Source organism: Diceros bicornis, chromosome 4, assembly GCF_020826845.1.
Source record: "Diceros bicornis minor isolate mBicDic1 chromosome 4, mDicBic1.mat.cur, whole genome shotgun sequence".
Taxonomy (NCBI): domain Eukaryota; kingdom Metazoa; phylum Chordata; class Mammalia; order Perissodactyla; family Rhinocerotidae; genus Diceros; species Diceros bicornis.
In genome coordinates this window covers 99,557,698-99,565,668 of record NC_080743.1, presented here as the reverse complement: position 1 = coordinate 99,565,668, position 7,971 = coordinate 99,557,698, and positions in this window count along the sequence as shown.

Sequence of the window (7,971 nt, the reverse complement as noted above, 5' to 3'; positions counted from 1 at the left end):
AGGGACATGTGGAGCAGGTGACTTGAGAGTGGGGTCTTGGCAGGTGAGCAGCGTCACCTCGCAGAGAAGGCACGGAAGGCATCCCTGGCGGTGGAGGTAGCACGAGCCTCGGCATGGAAGGAACTGCAGGTATTTGTGTCACTGGGGAGTAAGTGGAAGTCGGTGTGGAGGAAGGGGAGGAGCCAGACCCAAAAGGTCCTTGTAGGCCACACAAACAACTTGGGCTTTACCTCAGGGAACCGTAGAAACAGGTTTTAGGTCAAGTCCAACTGGTATTTTAAAGATAGGACTCTTTGGTGCCTGTGCGGAGGGTGGATTGAAACACTGTGTCTCAGTTTCCTCATTTGTAAATGGAGATAATATTTTTCAAAGATATAGGTAGGGGGAGAGCAGACATTTTCATGAAGTGCCTGAAACCTGATGTTAGCTCTCTGCATACCCTCCCACGTCCACCTCAGCCACGAGGCCCCTGTGGAGGGTGGGTGGAGAAACAGAAGCTCCTGTCTCAGACAGGCGGAGGCAGGGCCCAGATCAGTCACACGTCTGGGAAGAGTCCACGCAGCATTCCGATTCATGGCGAGCATCCTCTTAGAACAGGCTGGCTCAGTTAAAAGGGGGCCTAACTGGAAGGATGCAGGGGCACGTCCCGGCTCCCCAGGCTGGAGTGCAGCAGTTCTCAGGGGCCTGGTGCCTCTCCTGGTGCCCTGGTGCTGCAAGGCGATAGTCTCTGTGTCTCTCAGAATCTATGCAGCTTCCTCTGTATAGGCCGATGTCCTGGTTCAAAACACAGGTTCTGGAACCTCCTGATTCCCATTGATAAGCGTGTGGCCCAGGAGCCTGTGTTGTTGATGAGCTTCCCTGGTGATTCTTGCACAAGCTAAAGTTTGAGAACACAGGCAGCGTTTGCAAATGTGCCACAGAGGACCTGTGAATGGCCCGGCACAGGCCAATCGGCAGTCAGTGGTACACTGGACTCGGCACCGCCCCCAACCTCATGGCCCAGGCTAAGGGAGCCAATCTAAGGGACAGGGTCGATCTCCACAATGGCCTGGGTACCCTCCCACGGGACCCACGGTTTGCTTTCGTGGGGCTGCCTCACTCAGCAGGGGAGCCTCAAAGGATTGCGGCTACTGGTTATTTAGGTTTCACTTCCAAACTGCTCCAACGTTTTTGTAAAGGGTAGAATTCCTGGCTGCTTTTCCCTTTATCTCACAAAAGATCCTTAATCAGGCAACTCCAATGGGAGGTGGTAAGGAATGGGCCAGGATGACCTGAAGTAACTTCAGTTTATTTTCCTTGGAAGCTCAGAATTACAGGAGCCCCCTGAAGCAGCTGGGTCCCTTCCCTGTACCCTTCACCAAAGAGGGGGGGTGGAGGGGAGAGGGAGGGAGATAAGAGATGGGAGTGAGGAAAGGGAAGAGGGTGGAAGAGAAGGAGGGAAAGATGGAAAGGGAGGGAAAGATAAAGAGAGAGACAGAGGGCAGAAAGGGAGAAAGAATGAGCCAGGAGAGGGGGCAGAAATGAGAGGAACAAGATAGAGACCCAGAGGAGAGATAGGTGTGTGTGCGCGCATGCCCGTGCTGCCGGGGTGGGAGCAGGGATAGCCTGCGGGGTCATCCAGCCTGCTCTGTTTGCACTGGTCTGTCACAACCCCAGTCGGTGGCTGCCTGCCACAGCGATGGGCCCAGAGCTGGCTTAGTGCTGGAATGTAAGTGGCTGTGACTTGGAGCCTCCCCTCTGACCCAGGGGAAAAAGCTGCTGACAAATCTGCCTGGAATATCTGAGTTTTTCCAACGCGGAAAGAAGAAACATACACACAAGCACACCAGTCTTATCACAAGCCTGGCAGAGTGGGTCGGGATGGGAAATTCCATGACTGAGACGCAGATGGAGGAGGCCCCACAAAACCGCCAGGAAACAAGTGCTACCCACCCCCACCCTCCACAGCGACACCACCCCAGGAGTCCTCGCATCCCTGCTCACATCCCCAGCCTGGTTTGTCCTTCCTGTCCCCAAGCTCTGTAAGGACGTAGATGCTCCCTGCGGGAGCACTGGAGTTTGGTGACACACAGAAAGCCCAGCCCCCTGCAAGTAGGGATGGTGCCCTTAGCCCTGGGCAGTCACTAGCACCTGAAGGCCGGAAACCTGCCCCAGTGCCCAGCAACTTCAGGGCATGCACGTGCATCTTAAATGCAGTTCCCATACCACCCCCTCTTCTCCTGTTCTCCCTAGACCAGATGATTCCTTCATCTCCCCCTCCTGGTTGCAGGGGCCATGTGTGGAAGTGACATTCAGAGATGAGTCCTGGATTAGGTACAGGTGGGAGCCTAGGGCCAAATTCATTTCATTCGACATTTATCGAGCACCCTCTATTTGCCCTGCGTGGTGGGATCAGAAAGACCAACAAGACCCAAGTGAAGGAGGCAAAAATGTAGAAACTTAATTGTGACTCACGTTAGGATAACGTGAATGCTAGAGACACAAGCAGCTCGTTATGGGAGCCCAGAAAAAATAGCAATGAATTAGGTCTGGGTGACTCTGGGCCGGCTCTATGGAGGACCTGGCATTTCAACTAGACTTGAAAGGTGAACAGGATTTTGACAGGAAGAGAAAAATGGGGAAAGATTTTGCTGATTCTTTAAACTGCACCTACAAAGTGAGATCAGAGGTTTTAAACACTGCCCTTTTTAGCACACCAGCTGGGCAGTACAAAGGCAAAATCATGGATTTGAGTCCAGACGGCAACCCCTTTTTGGGCCTGTCACATGACCTCTCTGAGCCTCAGTGTTCTCATCTGTAAAATAGGAATGCCAGTCATTCCACAGAGTTGCCATGAAGATGAAGTCATTCAAGCCAAGAGTACCTACCCACCACATAGTAGGTACTCGATGCATATTTCTTGAGTAAATATGTATAACATATAGCATTGTACAAGGGACTTTCACAAACACTTGAATTCCCCGACACGTTTTGTCATGGTCCCTGCTTGCTGTCTAGCCATGTGAGGTATTACCCCCATTACACGCTGCAAGCAACACCCTCTTCCTTGGGAGGCCGAGCTCTGTAGGCAACGTGCTACCAGGGAGGGAAGCAAGCAGAGCATGGAGCTGTGATCCTGCAGTTAACAAGGGCAGGAGCGTTTTCCTCTAAGGTCTGTGGCGGGGGTCACATGACCCCAACCACTCACTGCCTTGGTCCCGTTTTCAACGTGGGGTCTGTGTGTCAAGTTAATCAAACTCTCTTATCAAATGCAGGCCAATATCAGACTTATTGAATCAATCTCTGGAGGTGGAGTCTGAGAAAACACATTTGGAACAAACCCATGTTCATGAGGTTGGGAAAGTTTGGGGGCTGTTGAGCCTGCTGTTCCCTCAGCCTGGACCACCCTCGCTCAGATAGACAAGGACTCACTCCGTTCAGGTCTGTGTTTAAATGTCTGCTCCTTGGGGAGGTCTTTCCTGATCACCCAACCTGACATAGTGGCCCCTGTCACTTTCTATCCCCTTAAAGTGCTTTATCTTTCATCACAGTGCTCACGACCTGACACTATATCACAGCTACGTTTGCACGTTTACTATCTGGCTCTCCCACCACAATGTAAGCTTAGGAACATGTCCACTTCACTGTTCTACCTTTGGTGCCTAGAACAGCACCTGATATACGGTGGATATTAAATAATTATTGTTAAATGAATAACTGCTCTGTGCCCTTGAAGATGCAGTGGTCATGAGTGCTGTTTGCCCAACACTTCCAGCTCTTTTCCTATTCCAAGCACATGGAAGGATAGCACTTCTTGTTCTCCTTGTGTTGTTGTTGTTAGTGCCAACGAATCAAGAAGTGGGGGACCAGGTCCTTCTTCCTAGTCTGTCTTAGTCTGGAAGGCATAGCTTTCAGCATCACAGCAACCACCACGGTGTGACAATCGACAGATGAGTGGTGTGGTTCTCTGACTGGGAAACGAACCCAGGCAGCAGCAGTGAGAGCGCTGGATCTTAACCACTAGACCACCAGGGCTGGCTTCCCCTTGTGTAGTGTGCGCTATATAACTAGTTCTGGCCAGTGAGTTGTGAGCAGAAGTGACTGGAACTTTGAAATGCTGATGAAGGGTCCTCCAGGCCCTCTGGGTTTCCCTCTGGCATGGTGACTGGCAACATTAGACGTGGTGGCTCCATCAGCCTGGGTCCCTGGGTGGCATTGATGAACAGTCTCCCTGCCAACTGGCAAAGGGCACATAATGTGAGTGAGAAAGAAGTCTCTGGTTTAAAGGCACTGAGATTTGGGGTTGTTTATGACCACAGAGTACGCTCACCTGCCCTGACAGGTCCAGAGATCCTGTGCAGGCAGCAGTGCTGTCAGAGTCACCGGGAGGGCCCTAAATGCTTCGGGGATTTCAGGCGACTTCAAATGCCTCAAAGCCAAACAAAACCAAAAACTTCCCCTTCAGAAAGTCAGGCCACATTCTGTCCTTCCCTTTTCCTTCCTACTAGGAAGCTCAGTGGGAGTTGTGGGACAGCCTTGAAACAACTTGCCCAATACGAACACACCCTGGGACCACCTCTGCAGTGACTTCACATGCTGACCACACACTCAAAATAAAAACAGCACACCCACTCTTCTGGGAGTGAGTCACAAACAGAAAAAAGTCCACGCTCTGAGCCAAGGGGATCTGCTAACATGGGGGAAAGCTTCTAGTGGAGATGTCTCAGCTCATGCTGGGGTCTCACCCTTGTAGCCCGCAAGACCAAAGACCCATCCTAACAATTCTGAAGTTCAAGCATCGTACACTATCCCAGATACTGTCCCGACTCTACAATGAGACTAGAGTTTATTTAGTACTTCTTCCCTGGGGAAGGAGGAATGACTTGCATATGTGTGTGTGTGTGCGTGCACGCACAAGCACAGGCGTGCATGTATGTGTGTGTATTGTGGGAGGGGATGCTGTTTCAGGGAAGAAGGAGACTAGGCTGGGAAAGATGGCATCAGAGGAGGCAAGTCCCAGGCAGGGAGCCTCCCGTTGGGGTTCAGGGGAGGCAACTACTTCCCCGACCTCAATTTCCTGGCTCAGGGAGATGAACCCTAAGATAAACTTCATACACTTTTTGGATTGGTTACATGAAGTTACGTTATCTCCATTTTCATCTCTGTTCCCATCCCAGACGCCAAATGTAGGGCTCTGACCCTGCCTGGTCTCCTCCCCCATTCAGTGCTGGGAACAGCCACCACCACTCCTCCAGATCGGAGCTGCAGCAGGAAAAAAAGACCAGAGTGTTTTCTGGACAGTTCAGAACCTGGGCAAGGGTTTATGTCTGACTATTCCAGATAGTCCCCACTTTCCCAGGGCCCGAGGAGACACTCTTCCCATGAGCCTCTCCATCCAGGGAATCTGGGCTGGGCAGCCCATAATCATGCTTGGGGGTGGGGAGGTGGAGGGCAAAGATGTGATTGTTGGCAATTATTTCACCAATGGCACTTTAAAACCGGCCTTCCAGTGGTGAACTCTTTGCCAGGTCTCCTCTTCTTCTTGCCACACTAAGCTGTCACCCAGAACTTAAGCTGGGTCCACACCCTGGACCTCACCCAGTCCAATGCCCTCCCAGGAGGGAGTGATCTCCTCCAGACGTGTCTCAAGCCTGTGGAGAGGGGTGGATAGCAGAGGGTGGATACCAGCAAATATTTCCATGCAATGCAGGTTCTGCAACAAGCCCAAGAGAACTGCTTGCAGAAAAAATAGGAGAGAGAGAAATGAGAGACCACAAAGGCAAACTGCACTTTCCTTTGTAAACATTCAGCAGAAAGCATTCAGAAACAGCCCCCTCCACCAAGTTTTCCTCAGTCACGTCCCACTGGACCTCACCTACCCCGTGGAGAAAAGAACAGGGAGGCCCATTCTGTTATCACCACGTTAGATCTAGAGCAGTTGGGGCTTGGACCAGCATCATCAACATCACTTGGGAACTTGTTAAAAATGCAAAATCTCAAACCCCAGCCCCAGACACACCAACTCAGAAACTCAGGTGGTGGAGCCCACTAATCTGGGATTGAAGGAGCCCTCCAGGTGAGTGGTACACAACAAAGTTTGAAAACCACTGATGTAGAGAGAAGTTCAGACCGGAGAGGAAGGGTGGAGGAGGGAGCAGAGGGGTGGCTGGTGGCTCACAGGTCCCCATCCCAACTCCTTCTGCTCTGTCGCACTGCAGGGCTGGCTGCTGTGGGCATTCTTCTCCTCTGCCCAGAAACCACCTCATGAGCTGGGAAGCTCCAGACTCTGGTGAGAGCTGGGGACGCAACATGTCCTCTGCTACAAATGCGGTGGCAGAGGCCTCTAGGAAGATCCCTACCAGGAGGGAGAAGCCATGGACCAGAGCAGGCTGGGAATTCCCCAGCCACCAGACTAGAAATGTTAGGAATTATTGAAAAATTACCTCCAAGGGGGAAAATAAAAAGCAAAAGTGAAGATTGCCCTTGCAGACAGTAGGGGGAGACCCATCTTAGGCCGGGAAGAGGAGGGAGAGCCTCAGATCTGGAAGAATTGAGACATTTCCAAAGTTGGTTGCTGAGACCTCTGCTAGATCAACCAAACCAAACCCCAAGCGTTAAGAGGACGGCAGTGATCACTGAGTCAGAGTGGTGGGACTGGAGGAGACTGCGAGAGCATGTCCCTGTCTCCTCACTCCTGGATCAATGTATAGTTGAGAACTGCAGAGGCTAGAGAGGGCCCAGAGTCATCCAGCTGGTCTGCGTCAGGACACGGAGGTACAAAGACCCGGGAGCCCGGGAGGCGCCTGCTTCCCATCATGAGACGGGGCTGTCTCCATGGGCAAATGTGCTGGTCAGGGCCGGCTACATAACGTGCGGGACCAAGTGCAAAAACAAATGCCGTGCCCTTTGTTCCAAAATTATTGAGACTTTCAAGACGGTGACAGCAGGGCACTAAACTGCGGGGAGGGGTTCATGAAGTCTGCCCTGGTGCTGGTAGAAAACGGATCTCTCTTTGGATCTCACAGGTGAACTGTTCACACCAGATGCAATGTACGGCTTTGGGGGGACCGGTGTTTCCACAGGAATCACCAGAGCAGCTGTGGTGAGAGGAGGGTTTGACTTAGTTGGAAAATCTTTCCCAATCCATGGGGCGCTGGAGCGTTCTCACAATCCAGGATCCACGATCACCATAACCCCAGTCTTCCGAGAAGGGAATATCCTACCGGGCAGGGCTGCTGAGAGGGGAAATCCAGCAAGAATGAAAGTCGCACACGGACAGCCTCGCCCGCGGCGGAGGCGGCTTCTCGCGGCGGCACGAGAAGCGCCCCCGCGCTCGGGTCCCTCCTGGTCACGGGACTCGGCGCCGCGGCGGGAGCGCGAGCGGAAGCGGGGCGTTCGCGACCCACGGCGGGGTCGGCTCGCCGGCGGCTGCGGGCGGCGAGGGGGCGGGAGGAGGAGCAAAGGAGCGTGTCCCTCCCGTCCGCGTGAACCCCGGAGGGTGGCGGGCGGACATCCAGCCCGTGGGCCTCTCCTCACATCCCATCCTCAGCCGGCTCCTGAGCCCTTGCCTCTGCCCTGCTCCCTCCCCTGGGCGTGTTGGGGTGCGGGTGGCGGGGGGATCTGCGGTGGGGGAAGTGATGGGAGAGGGAAAGAGGCAGGGCTGAGGGTAGACGTCCCCTCCAGAAATGCCTCTTTTGAGTTGTACTATAGAGCCTTCCCATACGAAATCCTTCAGCTGCCCCAGTTGTCCAGGCGCTTCTGAAGACGCCCCTAAATCCACACTCGCTCAGTACCCCCCCGCCCCCTCCCCCGCCAACCCTGCGCTCGGTGGGGTGGTTCCCTCGGGTCGTCCTTCCTGCCTCTCCGAAGTCTCCCCGCCCCCGCCCCGCCCCGCAGGCTGCGGCCCCTTTAAAGGCGCGCTGGGCGGGCGGCACTGCTCTCGAGGCTGACTCGGGAGGAGCGCCACCGCCGGGAGCTGCCGCCGCCGCCAGC